Below are 23445 nucleotides of genomic sequence, written 5' to 3' on the forward strand. Positions count from 1 at the left end.
TAAGTACATAGTTCCAAGGGTTCATGCCCCTCCTTGTTAAACTTATACACCTTATTTCTAGCCTCAGTAGTTCCAGCTTCAACTTGCAGGCACTGGGTCTTGCTCTTAGCTCCAGACTTAAAAAAAAAAACCAACAAAACCACCACCACATCCAGCCTTGGGTGCAATCTAGTACATTCGAAAGGCAAAGTGAACAAATCACTCTTCAGAAAGGTCTCCCTGAGCAGGGACAAGAGCGTGCAGGAGGCTGAGAACAACAGCCCGTGGTGCGGGCTCTGGGGGGTGGGGGCATGGATCAGAGGTTTGGGGTACAGGCTGCCTGGTGTCTGCAATGGGGAGAGAGGACTTCCCCCAACCCTCTCTCACCTCTGCAGCCTGGGGCCAGGGGAGAGGTGCCTCTCCCTACCTGCGTGGCCCTTGATAGCCTGCTGTGCAGCCACACAGCTTAGAGGGAACTTAGGTCAGCACTGGAGGGTGGATTAGAGGAAAGAGGGAAAAAATAAACCTTCCTCGCTCCCCGCTCCGCATTTGTGTCTTCCATCTAAACACAGGAGGAGAGCCAGGGATGCAATGAGAAGCAGGAGAGCTGGAAGGAGTTTAAATGAAGCATTTCCCCATCTTTTGGTTTGCCCACTGAGCAGGGGCACAGACTGGATGCCTCTCCTTGTGCTGCACTTATGGCTCCTGCCCCCATCTGGGGCTCAGGAGAATGCTGGACCCAGGAGCTCAGGGTGAGCACAGCGCTAGGAGTCATGACCAGCCTTTAGAAGATGGGACAGTCTGTTCCAATCCTCCTCCCTGTCAAGGCAGCCGTGTTAGATTGATTTCTGGAAATAATTTATAATGCAATAAGGAAGAAACCCCATAGCTAATGTGATAAGGAAGCTGAAGGAGGCCATAAAGCTGCCTTGGTGCAGCTAGACGGCTACAGGAGCACGGGCAGCTGCAAATTGCCATTGATTTTGATCTTACATCAACTCATTGATTCTATCCAGGGCCTGTCACGCTAGCCCAGACAGAGTCAGGGATTCCTTGATCAAGCCTTTGCATTTTGATCTCCTGAGCCCAGGCCAGAAAGCTGATGGGGAGCAATTCAAATCCTCGGTCAGTTGGAGGTCATTTTCTTTGGCATCAGTGGGCCGCTTAGCTGCTTGTTGCCTCAGTATCCCCATCTTTGAAAGAGAATCTTAGGACCTGGCTTCTAAGTTAGATTGTGGTGATGCCTAGAGGTAGCTCCATAATATCTGCAAAGTGCTTGCAAAATACTAGTTAGACCACCTCTTCCACAGCCTGGCCTAAGAATGGGTGAATTGCCCCTGCCAGCCCTTTGCTTACTCTACTAAGCTGGCTGGCTTTCAAGGACTCACCTGCTCTTCCAGCGGGAAGAATACCATTTCACCAGACCATGTGCATTTTGGACTGCACGCGGCTTTCGACGTCGTCTCCAGAGTGGTGGAGAAAATCTACTTCAAATTTTCATCAGACAATTGGGAAATGTCTCACACATAAAATTACTGCTGCTTTGCAAACTTGACCGCAGGCAAACATCATCGGGAAAGCTGCCTGGAGCAGATTGCTCGTGCAGCTCTGTTAGCGAGGTGTCGCCGGTGGACATTCAGGAAGGGTTCAGAGGTCTTTGTCTTACTCCTGCTAACACAGTGTAGCTCTTAGCCCCCTCTAGTGGCAGGACCATGCAAAGTAGTTAATGAATCCACTAGCAAATACCTGGGGAGTTTAGCTCAAGCAGGAGACACTTTTAGAGCAAGAGGTGATGGGTTCAGCCCCTGCAGAAGACAGTCCATTTAACATCTTGTTATGCTTGGAAGGAAGAGATTTCTACCATCATGATAGTCCAACCATTCTACACATCCTGTGTTTTCTAGTTCTCTCTCCTTCTCCAGCCTCAGTGCTTTCAGATACCCGCTCCAGCATCCCTCTAAACAAACATCATGGGGGCAGGATGGTTTCAGCAGGTCAGTGGCAGGTTTGTTTTGCTTGTGTGCATCACTCTTTATCCTTCCAGGAGCCGTAAAAGATGGGGTAGGGTTGAGCAGGTAAGTCAGGCGCTCCTATTCCCCCTTTCCAAGGAAACGTCCAATAAAAAATAAAAGGAAAACTAATCAAAGGGAACCTAGTTTTGCACAACACAATTAACTGGTGGAACTTTGCACCACAAGTATCAATGAAGCCAAGAACTCAGTAATATGAAGAAAAAGACAGATACTCACATGAGTAATGAGAAGATCCACAGTTACAGTAGAGAGAGAAATAATAGAAGGGATTAAACTCCAACTTCAGGGCACTACCTGGCAAAGGTTAAGAAGAAGCTTCATTGAGGCTGCAGGGGGAAGCACAGATGTATTCTGACCCAACACAGCCCAGGGCTTTGCGGTTCTTCTCAGTCTGCCGCAGAGGGTTTTTATTACTGAACATATTTTGGATGTGTTCTTTTTGCAGGCATTTACTCTATGCACATTGCTCAGCTCACTTGCCTCTGCGGGAGCTGACCAGGGCACTGCAATTTTGGAAGTGGGTTTGAAGTTATCGGGAAGAGGTGGGCTCCTGTACCTGTTAGAATTGTTCCTGGTAAATTACATCACTCTTACATCTCTGCAACACACCCTGAAGCTCTAACCTGACCCCAGCACATCAGAAGCACCAGTGCAGCTCCCTGGGCAAGAACACATTTGCCATCTGGTGCCCTGGGGGCATATTCTTTTGAAGAAGTTATAGTCCTTCCAAACCAGATCTCTGTTTTAAAGCGGGTCCCTCACTTTAATGTGCTCTCTCTACCAGCTTTGTACCAGTGCCCAAAGCCAATGATTTCCCCATCTCCTTTCAGCACCACTGCAGAGATGCAGGATGGAATCAGATGTATTCCCAGTTGCACCTTCGTTTTTAGTGCCTACCACCTTGTGCAGAGATCTTGTCGGCTCTTCCAAGCCGAGCAGCCTAGGGCTGGGTGTGGAGTTGGATGGGAGATCTCCCTAAAGAGCAAAAGTGGCAGCATTGCTTCAGTAGGAGGCACTCAGTCAGTATTGAATCAATGCACCAAAGTGGTGGTCAGGGCTGTGCCCCTGCTGGCGCCAGCTTGGCGTGAGATAGATTGTGAAACCAAACTTCCAGCTGCTGTGTTTGCTACAAGCCCATAGTTATGAACGAGGGCATTAGCCCTGATCTCCTGGCCAAATGAATTGCAACCGCTGTCCTTAAATTCCTCCTGGAGCACCACTTCTTCCCCCCTCCCCCCCCCAGCACCTTCCTGTCCTAAAAACTCATGCTATCATTTACATAAGCACCCTCTGCTTTGCGGGGGGTCAACATTGTTAGGTGTTCAGCCTGAGACACGAGGGGGCAGATATTCCTACATGTGCAGCTCAGCACCCAGCAGCCCCAGGTGAGACATGGGCTGTCAACTTCCCCACCCGTACCACAGGGATAATCATTCTTCCTTTCTCTGGTCTATTTAGCCTGTGAGCTCTTTGGAGCTGGGATGAGTCTGACTGTGGGTCTGTGCAGTGCCCAGTCCAGCCAGGCCCTGAGTGCAGCTAGGTCCTAATGTACCTAACACTGACTTTCTGGGAACTGAGGATCATAGGACACTGATCTTGAGGAGGATTGGCTCCAGCCCCTTGCTGCATTTTGGGGTCTTCAATGAACCTAGGCTCCGGAGAAGCTATTGCGTTAGGTCTGGTTTGGATCGCAGGCCCGAGTCCCATGTTGCCGCTCTGCAAAAAAAACCTGAACTGGCCTCAGTGTCACAGGAAACTGGGCTCAAGACCCCTGAGCCCACCTGTCCTGAGCTCAGACAGAAACCCCGATGCAAGTGAGAGCCATGAAGCTCACACCGATATTCTGCACAGCTCCACCCGTGTCTTTCTATTGACAAACACTGAGGCACAGTGCTCTGCTCCAATTACCAGGCCCCACTTCCTTCCCAGAGCCTGGCCACCAAGGTCCCCGCCCACACACCCCTGCGACAGCCAGAAATAGGAGCCAGGGTCTCCAACCCCCACTCTGCCAGTCCTGCTCTAATCATTGTCACACACTGCCTCTCTGAGCTCTGATGTGCCATGTACATCCCGGCACCTATTGGAAACCAGCTGCTGCATGGGAATTGATTTTGCAAGGCAGGTGATGATGAATGCCAACGTGGCAAGGGCTTGCAGCCAGGTGGGGAGATGGGAGGAAGGATCCTCACAGGGGCAGCCTCCTGATTCATCACACAGCTGATTGCTTGGAGACAAGAACATGCAAGGTAGCTCCAGCACAGCTATGCCAGGCTCAGGAAGTGGTTAACTTCCTAATTAGAAAAAACCCAAAGTGTCTCTCATTCTCCCCACTGAGCCGGGAAAGGAAATTGATTGAAGGCTATTTTTGACTCCGATTACAACGGGGCAGCCCAGTTCCAGCGCTTGATGGGAGTCACTCAGGGATGGCTCCCTTCCCTTTCTTCTGCTGATGATTAAATAATTCCAGTCAGCGCTGGTGCTTCTGGATTCTGGGTTGAGCTTGTGCTGGGGACCGAGCAGCAACCACAGCAGGGGATCCCTCACTCACAAAAGGGGTTTAAGGAATAACTCCTCCCAGAGCAGATTATTGCAGGTCCTAATCAGGAGAGTTTTTTTGCATGTTCCCCCAAGACAGGTAGTGCTGGTCACTATGAGAGCCGTGACACTGGGCTAGATGGCCACTCTGATTGCCTGGGTTGTGTGGTAGATATTTCGAGGTACATCATTCAACGTGGTTTGCAGCGGATTCGCCACAGTGCATCTAGAATATGCTCTCTCCTTTCACAGCTTCGTCCTGACCTCAGTAAGCCATGTTGTAGAGAGATGTTTGGGGTGGGGATCAGGAACAAAGATTCCCCCCCACACATGTGGCTCCAGAGGACTTCAGAGCCTAATGACACTAACTTCTGCTTCTGGCCAAAATTTCCACTGGCAGCGTGCCCCAGAGGGAGAAGCCAGTACAGGCTGGGAAATGCTCAGCCTCTCCCATGTGTGAGCAGCATCTCACACCTCATTCTGGCCTTGTGGAGACAGAGCAGGGCAGGGCACTTGCAGGCAGGGTTTGGAAAGGACTATTGCTTCTCCTCTCCCCCACCCCTTTTCCTTGCTCCTGTGCTCACCAAGAGTGGGGGAGGGGTGAATACCAGGGGATGCCTACCATTGTCTGGGGTGCTCTGCGCGGCAGCCAGCAGAGGGCACTCATGTACAGCAGCCCGAGGGCCGTTTGCTCTTTCCTGTCCACAAAGCCCCTGCCACAGAGCAGGCACCCGGCTGGATGCCAGGCAGCAGCATGGAGTTGCTTGCTCACTGACATGGGCACAGCTCTGGTCCAAACAGCCACGTTTATACCACCTCTTCACCACCACCTCAGCCAGGCCAGGCCTCACTCTGCTGCGCTCTGGGAGCTTCTCAAACACAGGACACACTCAGCAAGCCCCACGAGAAGGCTACCAAGCTATTTAAAAGGATACTGCCCAATTCCTATGCATTGCCTCAACCCCTCCTCTTTTTCCCACTACTCCCCTTTTACACCAGTCCCTGCTCTCCTCTGCTAGTTCATTGGCCAGGCCCTGCCTTCCCTCACATCTCTTGCCCGGCTGCTTGGTGGGAACACTGCCAAGCAGACTCCTGGGACACTGGCCGTTGCTAGATGAGGACATAAGAACAGCCATACTGGGTCAGGCCAATGGTCCATTTAGTCCAGTATTCTGTCTCCGACTGTGGCCTGTGCCAGGTGCTCCAGAGGGAATGAACAGAACAGGGCAATTATAGATCTCTCCATCCCCCATCATCCAGTCCTAATTTCTGGCATCAGAGATTTAGGGACACCTAGAGCATGGAGTTGTGTCGCTGGCCATCTTGGCTACTAGCCATCAATGGACCTATCCTCCATGAACGTAGCTAATTCCTTTTTGAACACCGTATACTTTTGGTCCTCACGACATCTCATGGCGATGAGTTCCACAGGTTGCCGGTGCGTTGTGTGAAGTGCTTTGAGCAGGGGGTGAGACTAGGTCCTGAGGTCCCTCCCAACCCTGAGATTCTAAGTACTTCCTTAGGTTTGCTTCAAATCTGCCGCCTATTAATTTAATCAGGTGACCCCTCGTTCTTGTATTTACATGACGGGGTAAACAACACTTCCAATTCATTGTCTCCACCCCAGTCAGGATTTTATAGACCTCTATCCTATCCCCCAATAGTCATCTCTTTTCCAAGCTGAGCAGTCCCAGTCTTTCTAATCTTTCCTCCTCTAGAAGCTGTTCCATACCCCTAATCATTTTTGTTGCCCTTCTCTGCACCTTTTTAATTAATCCCAATATATCTTTTTTGAGATGGGGTGACCAGAACTGCCTGCAGTATTTGAGGTGTGGGTGTACCATGGATTTATACTGAGGCATTATATGTTCTGCTTTATTACCTAACCCTTTCCTAATGGGTCCTAGTGTGCTGTTAGCACTTTCTGGCTGCCGCTGCACATGGCGCGCATGTTTTCAGAGAACTAGCCACAATGACGCCACAATCTCTGTCTTGAGTGGTAACAGCTGATGGTGATGGAGCACCAGCACCTCTCACAGTGAGGGTTTGCCCAGGAGGGCAGGTCCTTAGTGGTGGTGCTGCCTCCATGATGGAAATAGACATTGAGACAGTCTGGACAGAAACATGGGATCCCTCGAACAGCTGCAACAAAATGTAGGTCTATAGGAGGTCTATAGTAACAGCCTTTCCCCGCCTCTCACGCATTTCAAATTGCTTTATGCATGTTAATGAACTGAGCCTCGCAGCCCCCCTCTGAGCAAGGGAAGCATTAATAGCCCTAATTAGTGCCATTTATAAATGCATGGGATTGCTGCCATCTGCCACTAGGACTTTCCGGACTCGGGCACAGGCAGCAGTCTAGGCACAATGGCTGTGGGGGTGGAAGCTGGGAGCGCTGCATCTGAAACACACTGCTAGTGCATGAGCTGAGTCCAGTCTGTTAGCTTGGAGGCAGGAGCAGTCTCACTGAAGGTCTATTCGGGGATCTAACCACCCCTGGGAGACAGAGCTGCCCGGAGTTAGTGCAAGTTACACCAGGCGATTGGCTAGCAGGGCACATGCTGCAGGAGAAGAGGGGAAAAACACCTGCAAAATACTCACTTGCCTTCAGCCTTTACATAGATGCTTCCCAATTAACCATATCTGGAGCTACCCCACTGAGGTGCTGCTAGCAGCCAACCACACCTAGAAGAGTTCCTGAAAAGATAACCTGTAATAATGGGGGAAAAGTAGCCCTTTTAGCAGCTTTCTGAAGGATGCCAGGAAGGTTTTTGGTTTCCAGTTACCTGCCTGACTTATCTTTAGAAACTCAGCTCTCATCAGCTGTGTTTTTCCTGGAAGATGCTGGACAGATGGAGACCGAGCATGGGTTCTGCCAAAGGGATACCAATCATGTGAGACCTGATTAACTGAGAGGGGAAGGGATTTTTATTCACACTGTTCAATGCTCTAGGCTGTTGGCTGTTTGTGTGTCCCTGTTTAACTCCAATGCCCCCAAAACATTGTAAGAACAGAGGTCAGTGTTACAGATTTGTACACCCTTGCTCCTTCGAGTAAGGACTGCAAAAGTGCCTGACTCCTATCTGAGAACTCAAGGGGAAAACGCTCCTCTTCTTTTTCTTAAGCCTTGCAGGTACTCTCATCCCAGAGAGCCAATTCCAGTTCTCCTCACCCTTTCCAGATCATCTGTAAGACGGCAGCTGTGATTAAGAGACGTATCACTATTAATACTGTAGGGTGACCACATATGCCAGTGATGGGTAGGTTAGAAAATGAAGTCAAACAGAGGTGTAAACACCTACCGCAGTCAGGTGCATGCTCAAGTGGCCACATACTAGTGGTAGGTAAGTGATCCCCATTTACTTTGCATGCCTACCCTCCCACCCACCCCTTCCGTGTGAAATGAGCAGCACGTATGGCCTGTAGAGCCCAACCCTTTGTAAAAAAACCCTCCCATTTTACACTTGGGGAAACTGAGGCACAGAGGCTTATGCAGGGTCACATGGGACGTCTATGGTACAGGTGGAAATAGAACCCAGAGCTGACTCCTATGCCAGTGAATAGTAGAAGAAATAGTAGAGGAAGCAATAGTGGATGGGAACCTGGGAGGCAGTGACCATGAGATGGTCGAGTTCAGGATCCTGACACAAGGAAAAAAGGAAAGCAGTAGAACAGAGACCCTGGACTTCAGAAAAGCAGACTTCGACTCCCTCAGGGAACTGATGGGCAAGGTCCCCTGGGAGAATAACATGACAGGGAAAGGAGTCGAGGAAAGCTGGCTGTATTTTAAAGAAACCTTATTGAGGTTGCAGGAACAAACCATCCCAATGTGTAGGAAGAAAAGTAAATATGGCAGGCGACCAGCTTGGTTTAACAGTGAAATCCTTGCTCGTCTTAAACACAAAAAAACAGCTTACAAGAAGTGGAAGATTGGACAATAACCAGGGAGGAATATGAAAGTATTGCTCAGGCATGCAGGTGTGAAATTAGGAAGGCCAAATCACACTTGGAGTTGCAGCTAGCTGGAGATGTTAGGAGTAACAAGAAGGGTTTCTTCAGGTATGTTAGCAACAAGAAGAAAGTCAAGGAAGGTGTGGGCCCCTTGCTGAATGAGGGAGGGAACCTAGTGACGGAGGATGTGGAGAAAGCTAGTGTACTCAATGCTTTTTTTGCCTCTGTCTTCACAGACAAGGTCAGCTCCCAGACAGCTGCACTCTGCAGCACGGTATGGGGAGGAGGTGACCAGCTCTCTGTGGAGAAAGAAGTAGTTCGGGACTATTTAGGAAAGCTGGACGAGCACAAGTCCATGGGGCCGGATGCGCTGCATCCGAGGGTGCTAAAGGAGTTGGCCGATGAGATTGCAGAGCCATTGGCCATTATCTTTGAAAAATCATGGCGATCGGGGGAGGTCCCGGACGACTGGAAAAAAGCTAATGTAGTGCCCATCTTTAAAAAAGGGAAGAAGGAAGATCCAGGGAACTACAGGCCAGTCAGTCTCACCTCAGTCCCTGGAAAAATCATGGAACAGGTCCTCAAGGAATCAATCCTGAACCACTTAAAGGAGGGGAAAGTGATCAGGAACAGTCAGCATGGATTCACCAAGGGCAAGTCATGCCTGACTAACCTAATTGCCTTCTATGATGAGATAACCAGCTCTGTGGATGAGGGAAAGCAGTGGATGTGCTATTTCTGGACTTTAGCAAAGCTTTTGATACAGTCTCCCACAATATTCTTGCCAGCAAGTTAAAGAAGTCTGGGCTGGATGAATGGACGGTAAGGTGGATAGAAAACTGGCTAGATGGTCGGGCTCAATGGGTAGTGATCAATGGTTCCATGTCTAGTTGGCAGCCGGTATCAAGTGGAGTGCCCCAAGGGTCGGTGCTGGGGCCGGTTTTATTCAATATCTTCATTAACGATCTGGAGGATGGTGTGGACTGCACCCTTAGCAAGTTTGCAGATGACACTAAACTGGGAGGAGTGGTTGATACGCTGGAGGGTAGGGATAGGATACAGAGGGACCTAGACAAATTAGAGGATTGGGCCAAAAGAAATATGATGAGGTTCAACAAGGACAAGTGCAGAGTCCTGCACTTAGGACGGAAGAATCCCATGCACTGCTACAGACTAGGGACCGAATGGCTGGGCAGCAGTTCTGCAGAAAAGGACCTAGGGGTTATGGTGGACAAAAAGCTGAATATGAGTCAACAGTGTGCCCTTGTTGCCAAGAAGGCTAATGGCATTTTGGGTTGTATAAGTAGGGGCATTTCCAGCAGATCGAGGGATGTGATCATTCTCCTCTATTCAGCACTGGTGAGGCCTCATTTGGAGTACTGTGTCCAGTTTTGGGCCCCACACTACAAGAAGGATGTGGATAAATTGGAGAGAGTCCAGCGGAGGGCAACAAAAATGATTAGGGGGCTGGAGCACATGACTTATGAGGAGAGGCTGAGGGAACTGGGATTGCTTAGTCTGCAGAAGAGAAGAATGAGGGGGGATTTGATAGCTGCTTTCAACTACCTGAAAGGGGGTTCCAAAGAGGATGGATCTAGACTGTTCTCAGTGGTAGAAGATGACAGAACAAGGAGTAATGGTCTCAAGTTGCAGAGGGGGAGGTTTAGGTTGGACATTAGGAAAAACGTTTTCACTAGTAGGGTGGTGAAGAACTGGAATGGGTTACCTAGGGAGGTGGTGGAATCTCCTTCCTTAGAGGTTTTTAAGGTCAGGCTTGACAAAGCCCTGGCTGGGATGATTTAGTTGGGTTTGGTCCTGCTTTGAGCAGGGGTTTGGACTAGATGACCTCCTGAGGTCCCTTCCAACCCTGAGATTCTATGATTCTATGAATAGGAAACTGGCCAATGCTGCCCAAGATAGTAATGATTCCATAACTACAGACTATGTCCAAAACCCACCCTGGGGGCTGGAGCCTCTTCCCATTCCGGTCAACGAGGGGGGGGGATGAGCCTGCCTTGTCTAGTTAGACTGTAGGCTCTTGGGGGCAGGGACAGTCTCTTACTACGCGTACATACAGACTCTAGCACAATGGGGCCTCGGAGCAGTGCCAGTAATAATATGGGCTGAGTGCAGGTTTGCCTGGCTGCCCTCTGGTCAAATGTCTCTCTCAGGGGTACCCGACACTTCAAAAGCCACATGGCAGTGCTGCTTTAAGAGTGTGCCACACCCCTCGCCTCTGGCTGCCTCGCTCAGTGCCAAGCAGCAGAGCAAGGAATATTAATATATGGCCCTGTGCTGCTCCCTCGCAGTGCTGGGAGGGAGTTTACAGGGGAAATTAGAGTGACATTGTTGCAAGTAATTGAGTGCCTTTCCTGAGATAGTCTCCAGGCCTCACTGCATTAGCTGTTTCTTAAATGGATGAGCTAATTAACTTAACTGATTGCTCCCACAGACTAATATTTTTGCTGTCACGTACCCAACAAGCATGTTCTGTTTTTCAGTTACCTGCATGTTTGTTTCTCAGAGACTTTAACGTCAGAAGGGACCATCATAATCATCTAGTCTGACCTCCTGCAGAAGGCCACAGAACCTCCCCGACTCACTCCTGTAATAGACCCCCAACCTCTGGCTGTGTTACTGATGTCCTCAAATCATGATTTAAAAGACTTCAAGTTACAGAGATTCCATCATTGACTAGTTTAAACCTGCAAGTGACCTGTGCCCCATGCTGCAGAGGAAGGGTTTCTGCCAATCTGACCCAGGGAAAAATTCCTTCCGGACCTCAAATACGACAATCAGTTAGATCCAGAGCATGCCGTTGTAGCCAGTCTCATCATACCATCCCCTTCATAAGCTTATCAAGCTCAATCTTGAAGCCAATTTGATTTTTTTGCCCTCTCTGCTCCCCGTGGGAGGCTGTTCCAGAACTTCACTCCTCTGATGGTTAGAAACCTTCACTAATTTGAAGCCTAAACTTACTGATGGTCAGTTTATATCCATTTGTTCTTGTGTCCACATTGGCACTTAACTCCTCTCCCTCCCTGGTATTTATCCCTCCGACATAGTTATAGACAGCCATCACATCTCCCCTCAGGCTTCTGTTGGGTAGGCTAAACAAGCCAAGGTCTTTGAGTCTCGTCTCAGAAGGTAGGTTTTCCATTTCTTGCATCATCCTAGTAGCCCTTCTCTGCAGCTGTTCTGGTTTGAATTTACCTTTCTTAACCATAGGAGACCAGAACTGCGCACGATATTCCAGATGAGGTTTCACCAGTGCCTTGTATAACGGTACTGACACTTCCCTGTCTCTACTGGGAATACCTCACCTGATGCATCCTAGGACTGCATTCAGGGACACCCGGGCGGGGGGAGAGGCAAGTGGGACAATTTGAATCTCTTCCCTGTCTACTCACCCGGTGGCAGTCTGGGTCTTTGGCAGCAGGTTCTTCAGTGCTGCTGAAGACACTGAGCAAGTGAAGGACCCGCCGCTGCCGACTCGGAGCGAGTGAAGGACCCGACGATGACGACGACGACTCGGAGCACCACCCAGTGAGTACAAGCGCCGCAGGGAGTGGTGCCTTTTTTTTTTTATGTCCGCTCCCCCACTTTGCCCCAGGCCCCCTGAATCCTCTGGGCAGCCCTGACTGCATTAGCCTTTTTCACAGCCACATCACATTGGTGGCTCATAGACATCCTGTGATCAAAGACTCAGATTTTTCTCCTCCTCTGTCACTTCCAACGGATAAATCCTCAGGTTTATAGCAAAAATTCTTGTTAGTCTCTACATGCATGACCTTCCACTATTACATTTCATCCCATTTGTATTACTCTAGTTTACAATGTCCACTAGACCTTTTGTACGATATTCTGGTCCTCCTCCATATTGGCAATACCTCCCAACTATGTCATCTGCAGATTTTATTAGCACACACCCACTTTTGTGCCAAGGTCCATAATAAAAATATTAAATAAGATCAGTCCCAAGACCAGTCCCTGAGTGGAATGCCCCTAGTAAGCTGCCCCTCGGCTGCCACGAGGCTATGTCAGCTTTGGCACCTGGAGCTTTCCAACCATCAGTCTCTCACAGCAGGTTCCAGTTTAGTGGGAGGAATCCAAGGAACTGGTGGCAGCTGGGGGCCTGTAGACATACTCAGGGTATATGCATACCTCAGTTGCTGCTTCCCAGCAGGCACATGTTCCCCCTCCAGCAGGGATCCAGGCAGGCAGCCTCCCTTAGATTTCACACCATGGGTCCTCATGGGGAGGTGGCTTCCTACAGACACAGCGCTGTTTGTAAGGGCAAGTCACCGCAATACACCCAGCTGGTGCTGCTGCTGTGCTCCATCAGAACTCAGAGCTTGCTCCGCAGGAGCGGTGGGTGGAGCTGCACGTGGATCGACTCTGCCGTAAGCTGCCCATTCAGCTTGCGTAGCGTATGCTGCAGCCAGGGAGCACCTGTGACTATGGGCGCATCTACATCTACATTGCGACAGCACAGAGTTCGCTTTGTTCTAGCTAGCTCGGACACTGCAGCAGTGCCGCTGTAGCAGCCCAGGCTGTATAAGTGCCCCTGGGACCCCGCTAATTACTTGGATGGCTAGTCCAGGTTGAAACCTGCATTCCTGCAGCTCCACTGCCACCAGTAGACGAGCGAGCTCAATCAAAGCTAGCTGGGGTAGGTCTACATGAGCTGCCAGCACACCCTGGGACTGCAGAGTAGGCAGAGCTTACAGGTGGAGACGTCTCAGGGGCTTTGCAGAGCCCTGTAACTTGCATTTTGGCCGAGAACAGTCAGAAGAATGGTGTGCCATTGACCCATCGATGCTAGAGGACCTACAGCTCTGCTCGAGCCACCTGGTGTAAATTGGGAATGACTCCCCTGCCTGAGAGTCATGGGTGTCATCTAACAGGTGTGAGCAAGAGGAGAAAGTCCCCCACAGGACTGTGTCCAGCCACATTGCAGGGAATTAGCTTCTGAAGGTCATTAGAAGATCCCCATCTGTGCATAGCACAGGCCAATGACATCTTGGGGAAAGAGGGGAGATTAGCTATCTCCCAAGGATAACTACAAGTGAGGAAGAGGATGTGGGTTAGAATGATTCAAGGGGGTGTTCCTAGGAGACAGGAGATGAGTCTGAAGAAGGGAAAAAATGACGCTGAGTACCAAGATAGACTTCCCGGCAGTGTGGAAGAGTCCTGGGGCCAGAGCTCATGTCATTTTAAGACAGACTGGGCTAGGCCCTGGAGACTACATACTTCGCCTGTTCCAGCATCTTCCCCCTGCATTTAGCTAGGAGATGTGCTAGAAGAGCTGTGGAGAAGGATGGATGGACTTAGGACCACGGTACCAGCCAGGACATCAGACGACGCAGGTTTGAGTCCCAACTCAACCAGCAAGTCCCTTGGGGAAAGCCACTTCATTGGGCTTTGGGTCCAACCTTAGTGTCTCCGGGCCTCAGCTCTTCACCTGTAGAGCAGGGATAACTGAGGTGTTAGGGAGGCTACGCACATTAAGGATTGTGCGGAGATATTGCAGTGATGAGGGTCCCTGGACATCCCATAATAGGGCTACTCTGTCCCCTTGCACCACCCAGTTCCACTTCACCCTTCCATGGTGCTTTCCATTCAAGGATCTCAAAGCACTTAGCTAAAAATGGACTGAGCCTCCCAATCGCCCTGTGAGGGAGAGGGCAGCATTCCTAGGACCAGACCTCCTGCAGAACACAAGCCAGAGGATAACATCAGACAGGAGGCCCGAGTCAGAGCCAGAACTAGACCCCACAGCGGCTGGCTTGTGCTGAAACGAGACCATCCTCCCTAGAATTTTTGCATACACACAATAAGAATTGTTAATGTAGAGAGCACAGAGTCCTAGCACAGCTCGCCCCCCAACCCTCACGCATCCTTCCCCAGCATGGAGCGTGAAAACACTTCGCCCCATGCCTTGAGGGCTGTAGCACTAGTGCCAGAAACCAACAAATTCTTCTAATGACACTCAAATGTTCCCAAGCAGGGAACAGACATGGTACCAGATGACTTAAGTGGCCAGTCAGCACGAAGCACCATAACTAGACTTTGCAGGAGAGAGCACGGCATAGAGAGCCAGAGAGTAAATGAAATTCCCCTACGTTTTCACTGGAGCAGAAAATCCATCCTGGGGAATCCTGCCCTGTTCCTCGCTGACATGCCACGCCCAGGAGAAGAGGAGCTTTGTCAGACTTCATAGTACTGTGCTGGGTGCTGCATGGTCACAGGCCCTGCCTTGGAGAGTTCACAGTCTAAATAGACAAGGGCAGGAGGGGAAGAGAGACAGAAAGGCAAAGGGACTTGCCTAAGGTCACACACCAAGTCAGTTGCATATGCAGGAATTGGAACCATGCTGAATTATTCTCTGGGCTATAACAAATGGCCTGCTTTGGCACCAACGGGTGGGTATATAGCAATATCCCCTCCTCTTAGCTCTGTGTAACCCTTGGTTAATTTATCAAGACGTTTGCTCACTGGGTTCCACACCCGATCCATCAGTCAGATCTGCCTTGTCACAATCAAGCCCTGTAGGGCTTTGAAGGAAGCAGAAGCCATTTTTTAATTAAATCCAAGTTTTGTATTTTAAAAAGCAACAGCACTCCCTGGAGGTTTTAGGGAAATATGCTTTCAATTCTGAACAGCGTTTTAACGAGGACTTGGTGCCAAAAGGAGATTCTTGGAGGCAGGTGTGATCTCTTCTAGGTGCCATAACCCAGAAATGGCAGGATTTCCCCACACGCTCCACCCTTTCTAGACAAGGTCAGCATGACAGAAGGGCTGACTCTTAGAAGCAGACAGAAGAATAACAAGGGCATATGGACTCACCGGGTGTTTCTGGGACCAATTCACATCTGCAGCTGTAAATGAGAATTTAAAAAATGGATTCAGAATTTCCGAATAGCTCCAAGGGCATCAGATCAATACAGAGCAGCAGCACTGTTATAAAAATACATGGTGCACCCAGAGCCAGATGGATCACGACTCTGTTAGGGATCAGGGCACACTGGCATGTGTGTAGCGGGGAGTACTGCCAGTTATTTCCCTGGGATTGGCGGCTTTCACGCCTGCATGGGGTTTGCTTTCCACAAGTATTCTAGCACCAGAAGCACTTGTAGAAAGACCAGGCGTTAAGGGCTAAGGGTCATATTTTAAAGGTTTTTAGACACCTAGCTCCCACGGGAGTTAGGCACCTAAATACTTTAATGACCTAGGTAATTTTGCAAGCCTTGCTCATGTTGATGAGCCCTTGCTCACATATGTCCTGTGCACCCCACTATTAGCAAAGGGTTGCACGATCCAGCCCTCTGCAAATATTGCAGGAGGCGTATAGATCTCCACGTTTTGGATAGTGAATTTGACTCCCATTGATTCCAGAAGGCTTTGGGTCAGGCCCATGCATGTTGCTAGGGTGGGAGTCACCAGGTGGCGCTGATATAATTTGAAAGACTTTTTCTAGCAGGCAAGTAGCACATGGTGTTTACATCACAAATTATCCAGTATTATGCTTTCAGTTTCTTTTAGGGGAGCTGTCACCAGCAGCAGGAGGGTTTGCTCTGTGCCAGGATTTAACTATAGTCAATTGCCAGGGCAGAGCCTGGGACCTGGATATTGGTGTTTGGCAGCAACTTCTGAACGTTGGGTTCGCTGGCATGCTGTTGGCGACCACCTCTGTCCCACCACCGGTGCGCCATGCACAGAGCGGCAACAAACCAACTGCGCCAAGGAAACACCCAGATTTGGGGTCGCCACTGGGAAGTAGCAAGGTCAGGGGCCCAGCGGATCAGTCACTGCTCGTGGAAGGGAGATCCGTACCGACGTGCACATGCAAGGTCAGACTGCACCAGGCACTCAGGTAGATGTGCACTCGTCACCAGGGCTAAGTGCTCAGCAGCACAAGATTTGAACAGCTGGACACAGCTGGCAGAACACAGCCAGAGCCCAGCGCTTGCGCCTGCATCCTTCATGCAGACTGAGTGCCCAGAACCCTCGTATTCACTGCAGTTACAGGGAGAGAGCAGGTGGGGACTGGGCCAGGTCACTGCCATTTGGGCTCCAAGCACAGTGCACCATGACACGGTCTCTCCACCCCTGCACTTACAGTGACAGATGAGCCTCCCAGAGAGCCAGATGCAGGGAGTGGGGTCCCCTTCTCATACCTAGGAAGGGGAAGAGGTCTGTAGCACCTACGCCTTAATCCAGCTCTGGCTGGAGCAGTGGCTCCAGACCCCATGGGCTGTGTCCGGCCCTGGTGTTGGGGACAGCGAGTGCCCCTTCATAGCTCTGTCAGACGCCGCTGCTCCACAGCTCAGCCTCTGCCCAGCTGATCCTTGGCCCAGGAGTGAGACTGAGGGTAGTGGCTGTGCATAAGGGAGGCTGGCAGGGAGCTGGGACTGCAGCAGCGTCGCCGATCTGCAGGTCAGGAGGTGGCAGAACAGCGAGGGGGCTGGAAGTCAGGGATGGGGGCTGGTGGCAGGTGTTCTGCCAGCAGCACATCCCTCGCTCATGATCAGGCAGGTGACTAGCTACTCCGGAGCCATAGCTTGAGCCCGGGAAGCTGAACAGATGGCCCTGGAGACACTGCTGCCCTCCCTGCCCAGGTCCCACAGCAGGACAGCCCAGCAAACTGCACCCTTGCAAAGGCACTCAGTTCAGAGGGGGAGTGGGATAGAGCAGGGAACCTCAGGGCAGAGAGTCCTAGAGGTCTGAGACCACAGGGGCCTGCTAGATCACCCATTCCACTGTGGGGCCAGACCCTCAGCTGGTGTAAATGCCAGGCATGCTAGTTAAGTCAGGGGGACTTCACTGATAGACACAGCAGGAGCCAGAGTCTCAGCTGGTGTAAATCACCCTGGTATCCTGGCACAACGTACATGGCTTGGGTTTAGCTGTCTCAAGAGGTGGGGCTGACCAGGCTGGCGAGAAGCCTTTCCTGAGACCCGGATGTCAGCCCATCACTCTTCATTTTATCCCCCAAGTCACACTGAAGATCCTCTCTCCTGCCCAGCTGACCGCCCCAGGAATGATTTCCCATCCCCTCCCCGGGAAGGTTTTCCGATGAAAGCAGAAATGCCCTTTCTCAAAAGCCCCCGAGCTAAACTGGTTTGGGACCGAAAACGCTTTCAACAAAAAGCAGGAAGTTTTCAAACATTTTTCACAATGTTTCCGTTTCGGGGGGGGGGGGGGGAGAAGAGAGAGAACACACATCCCAAAAAACAATTTAAACTCCCCTCTCCTCCCCCCCAGCAACAACATTTTGGTGGGGAATTTTCAGCAAGCTCCGCTTCCAAGCCCCTGCTTAACTGAGCTCCATCCCCTTACTCTCCTCATCTCTCCCCAGGACACCATCCTGCCGGCCCGGGCTCGTTTTGCTGTTACTTTCCAGCAACCTCCGTTAGGAGGGGAATTTTCAAACACCTCCCTGTTATTCCAGCCCTGAGCTTCCCTTGCACAGATCTGCCGCCGATGTCCCTGTCACTTGGCTCTTGCAGGCTGTTCCTGAGCAGAATCACACTTGTCCAGGATGGAACAGCAGCTTTATGGCCTCTCCCTCCTAGATGATCATTCCCAAAAGATTTACATTTGCCCCTGTTTCACCCAGCCCTGCAGAACAGGGGCAACAGATACAACAGGGAAACACCAGCTGCAGTGGAAGGAACCCTTCTCTGCAGCCATGAAGTTAGTGGTAGTGGCTGTGCCTCTCCCAACTCCCCCACCTCCTCACCCCAGAGAGACTGTCTCCAGAGGAGAGCTCAGTCTCCAAGGCCTGGTGAGGCTTTAGCCTGAGTCTCTACCCATGTTTGAGGCAGCCTGCCCACCAGCAGAAGGATGGGCCAGTGGTTATGGGACTAACCTAGGGAGGAGGAGACCTGGCTTCAGGTCCCTGACCAGCCCCCCACCCCCACACACACAGTGTGATGCATGGGTAAGTCATTTAGCCTCTCCATGCCTCAGGTCCCATCTGTACAATGGGGCTAATAGCACTGCCCTGCCACACACAGCAGTACATTCGAGATCGTGGAGTGCTTTGAGATCTCCTGATGACAAGCACTTGGTAAGAGCTAGGGGTTATTATGGGAGTAGCGCTTAGAGCCCTCGACCAAGATCAACGCTGTACCAACAAGAGACAGCCCCTACCTCAAACTGCTCACAACCTAAACAGACAATAAATAGGGTGAGAGGTGAACTGAGGCATAGGAAGGGGTGTGTGTGTGTGTGAGAGACACCCCCAAGGTCACAGGCAGAGTCAGGAACAGAAACCAGGTCCTGAGCCACAGCCCACGAGGCCATACTGCCATCCCGCTTTGTCCCCGGCAACTCCCTGGGAATTCCATCGCAGGCAGCTGCTGGAGATGGTGTCTCCAGCTGGCTGGGTTTTCCAGAAGTGCATATTCAGCAAAGCAGCCCCTGCCGCAGCCCTGCCTCTGATGAATGAGCGCTCAGTGCAGGGAGTGGGTGGAGGTGCTCCCAGCCAGTCTGGCCTCTTGCCCAGCTTGGGGCTTTCTTTCATCATTCATTCATGCCCGTCACCCCAACCGGGGTATGGGCCGCCAACAACAGATCTCCATAGTCTTCTATCCTGGGCCATTCGTGGAATATTTAATGAATAAAGCTTGGGGCTTTATTCATTAAATATTCCAATGTATAAAACTCCATCCATCCACCATGTTTCCATCCATCCATCACCCAGGCGTCAGAGAGAGAAACAAACATTCAAGCACTTGCTCAGCCAGGGCTCCGGGCACAGGGATAAATCAACATCCCTTCTTTAAGGATACACATGATCCCAAGCCAACCAGTATCAATGAAAGCTCCCCCCGTCCCATCCCTGATCACGCCCCCCACACTCTGCCAGGACACGTATACAGCCTTTGCCATGCGCCCTCATCGTCCGCAGATCCCAGCTCTCTGCCTCAGCAGAGGTGGAGAAAGCAGATCTAGAGTGGAGGGACCATGCTTGCTGGCTACCCCCTTCCCTCCCCTCCACCTGGTCTCCAGTATTATTTGCGGAGAGATCGGTCCATAAGGAAGCTGTGCTCTATTGGGCTGCTGAGCATCTAGGTCAAAAGTAAGTTCCTGAATGGCCTCTGGAGACATCCTCTCTAGGTATGTATCTGCCCCCTGCATTACTGCAGTATCTGAGCAGCTCACCAGCCTTACCCTCACCCCTACCACGAAGAGGGGCACTGCTAAGGATCCCCAGTGTGCACATGGGCACTGAGACAAAGCAACCAGCCCAAGCTTACACATGGAGTATGTGGCACAGCAGAGGACCTGAATCTGGGTCTCCTTGGCCTCAGCCTAGTGTCCTGATCATCCTTCCTCTGTTCTCCCCCCCCCCCCCGGCCCATCATCCACCCCCTTCTCCAGACACACGGGAGCTAGCCGCTGGGAACCACCGGCTGGGAGGCAGGTGTATGGGGCACGCAAGTCCAAGGGCAGGGGGAGGTAGCAGCGAGGACATGGTACTTGCACCAGGCAGGAGTCCGGATCTGCTGTCCCTAGCCCAGCCCTTCCTCATCCCTCCCTGCAAGGCACCTACATCCTGAGTGTCCTTCGCTTCACACAGAGAGAGAGCAGAGCGACTCTGGGCCATCAAAGGCACTCGGCGGGGGGACAGACCCTTTTAATATAGCTAGATCCACTGTCCTCAGTCAGCCAATGGGAATGTGTGGGGACGAGGTCATGCAGCTGACTTGCTGTTTAATTGGTTGAGGCTAGAGGGGATAATATGAATTGCCCCAGTTATACAACTAGTTTTGGGGGAGGGATTTGAACCCAGATGCCAGTCTAGTGCCTTGTCATCAACCAGGTGACAGTACAGCAAAGAGCTTTGAACACCTCCGGGCTCTTCAACTTGCTCAGGGTATAGGTCCCTTCCTCCCCTCCCTTGCAAACATGTGGGTGACAGAAGTCTGCCTGTGTAGACAGTTGTCCTGTTCTCATGTCTCAGATCCAGCAGGGGCCCAGCCCAACCAGCAGTTGGGAGCTGGAGGTCAGGAAAAGACGCTGCAGCCCTAGAGATTGTGACCTTTGATCAGCAGACTCCTCACTAGCTCTGCCCCTGTGCTTGGCTTTATTGGCACTGTTCAAACTACCCTGAATAATGGAAGCGTTTCGGGTGGCTGGAGGTAATTTATGTGCTAATCACTAGGAGGAGATGGATCTCGCTGCAGGCTGAGATTGCTGCAGGTTTGGGGAAACAACTGAACCAGATGCTGCCGCCTCTGCCCCCGGGATCTGCGTGGAGTTGGCAGCGACTCAGAAAACACTCCCCAATCCAGCTTGAAAGCACACCACCACCCTTCCCAATGCAAAATGCCAGCCCCTCCCCCGCTTGACTAAGCATCCCCTCTTAGCCACTGCGGCTGGGTAGACTGAGTCTCCTCCATTTCTTTCAATCTCCTACTCAGCTTCTGTCCAACCTTGCGGGGCTGGCACCAGGGGCCCAGCATGGAGCACTGCGGGAGCTGCCTGAACCCAGAGGAGTACAGCCGTCATGGGCTTTCCCAGATCAAAATTCAGTCTTTAGTACCTGGGGCTTGATCTGTTCTTTGCTTTGAATATTAAGACCAAGGTCTTAAGCCAGGGGTGAGCAAACTTTTTCGCCTGAGGGCCACATTTGGGTGGGGAAATTGTATGCAGGGCCATGAATTTAGGGCTGGGGCAGGGAGTTGGGGTGCAGGAAGGGGTGCAGTGTGTAGGAAGGGGCTCATGGCAAGGGGTTGGGGTTCAGGAGGGGTGCAGCAGGGGGCTCAGGGCAGAGGGTTTGGGTGCAGGAGGGATACAGGATCTGGCCTGGCACCGCTTACCTCGAACGGCTCCAGGGTGGCAGCGGCATGTAGTGGGGGCTAAGGCAGGCTCCCTGCCTGCGCTGGCCCCGCACTGCTCCCGGAGGTGGCCAGCATGTCTGGCAGAGGCTCCTGGGGGCGGGGCAGGTGGCTCCACAGCACGCTACCCTTGCTTGTGGGCACCACCCCCGAAGCTCCCATTGGGCATGGTTCCCTGTTCCTGGCCAATGGGAACTGCGGGGGCAGTGCCTGCAGGTGAGGGCAGCACACAGAGCCCTCTGCCCCCCCGCCCCCTCCAGGGGCCGCAGGGACATGGTGCTGGTTGCTTCTGGGAGCGGTGTGGGGCCAGAGCAGGCAAGGAGCCTGTCTTAGTCCCACTGCACCATTGGGCTAGCAATCCCGCAGGCCAGACTGAAAGCCCTGACGGGCCGGATCCAGGCTGCAGGCCGTAGTTTGCCCTCCCCTGCCTTAAGCTGCCACCTGAAACCACCTGAGAGTGGGTGGCATTTGTTTTCCAGCAGGGGTGCCATGGCAGATCCTGATCATTCTTGATTGTCAGTAGTAAGATCAGTCCCTTGCCAGCACTCCTGTGGCTCATCCTCATCAGACAGCATCAGAAGCTAACTCAATGGAGCAAATGAAGCCCCCTGCACCCTTCTGCTCCACTGCTCCCTGGGGCAGGCCCAGAGGAGCTACAATGCCTGCCTGGATGCCCGGATGAGCCTGGGAATTCAGAGCATTGTGCTCCACGCAAGACCATTGCATGGGAGACATGAATGATCTTTCAAAAGAACAGTGTAGCAGGGTGAAAGCACCAACCATGATGTTACTGATCCATGCATCGAAGCTAAGACCTGTGATCCTGAACTGCACACACTATACAGTCTGAGAAGCGCTGATGGAGCCTAAAATGACCCATCACCCACATTTTGACCCCCCCCAGAGCCCAAATTCATAAGCCAGCATCCTCCTCCACTGCCATGTCTTCCTCACCTCACCAAGGTGCACTGACACACACAGATTTCAGAGTAGCAGCCGTGTTATCTGTATCCGCAAAAAAAACAGGAGTACTTGTGGCACCTTAAAGACTAGTCTTTAAGGTGCCACAAGTACTCCTGTTTTTTTTGACACACACAGAGTGGCACCCTCTACCCCAGCACCAACCCTAATCCCGGACTGCTACAGAGGGGAGGCCCCCGGAGAGGGGGAGGGGGCAGAGGCTCCTCAAGACAAATCTTCCATCCCAGGTGAGACTTCTCTGTGCCGCCCGTTGTAGGCCTGGGCCAGCAGATTTGAATGAGAGGTGTTGCAGCCTGGTGCATGGGAGCACAATGCCACTCACGTTTTACCTGGCTGACCTTTGAGGAGGGGCAGCCAGACCAGATCTGCCCCCCAGGCAACTGCTTAATTTGCTTATAGCTAGAATAACCCCTGCCCAGGACAGGATATGTTGGAGAGAGAATAACCCTGTCCTGCGCTCACCCCCTCAGCAGTGGTTCTTGTCCCGCAGGGCTGGGGCCAGGTCTCCACTCCAGGTGCTGCAAGCTGGCATTGGGGGGGGGGAGGTACACTGCCACTCAGGTTTGGCCTGGCTGCCCTCTGCCATGACAGAGGGGAGGCCAGGCCAAATCTGAATGGGTGGCACTGCCACCTGGTGCACAGGGCTGCAGCACCACTCAGGTTGGTCCCAGCCACCCCTCTGCAGAGACAGGAGCCACCACTGTGAGGCGCTGGCCAGGCAGGCTTACTGTCCAATCCTTCCCTCCCCTGACCACCACAGGGCCTCTCCTCCACACCTGGCTTGCAACTCGGAGTTAGTTTGGGTCATAGACTTGACTTTACAGAGGACAGAAAACATTTGCAGGGCTGATGAGAAGAGCTGCCCAAAGGAAAGTCTTAGCAAGGATGAAAGCACTCCTGGTTTCCTTGTACTCTCCCGTCTATCGCCACCAGCTGTCAGACTGGACGCTCTGTGGGGCAGGGACTTCCTTTTTGTTCTGTGCATGTACAGCACCTAGCACAACAAGGTCCTGGGCCCAGGGCTGGCTCCAGACCCCAGCGCACCAAGCGCGTGCTTGGGGCGGCGTGCCGCGGGAGGGTGGCAGGCGGCTCCAGTGGACCTCCCACAGACATGC

General features: G+C 51.9%; 1 protein-coding gene across 1 annotated transcript in view; it reads right to left on the minus strand.

Annotated features, from left to right (window-relative positions):
• The window catches only part of SYT2 (synaptotagmin 2), a 201140-nt gene that overhangs the window by 103181 nt on the left and 74514 nt on the right, over nt 1-23445 (minus strand). Inside the window, exon 2 of the mRNA XM_039537409.1 lies at nt 15348-15379. The gene's annotated coding sequence lies outside the window, so the exon portion shown is untranslated. The remainder of the gene's footprint in view (nt 1-15347; nt 15380-23445) is intronic.

The sequence above is a fragment of the Mauremys reevesii genome, linkage group 4 (genome assembly GCF_016161935.1).
Source record: "Mauremys reevesii isolate NIE-2019 linkage group 4, ASM1616193v1, whole genome shotgun sequence".
Classification (NCBI taxonomy): domain Eukaryota; kingdom Metazoa; phylum Chordata; order Testudines; family Geoemydidae; genus Mauremys; species Mauremys reevesii.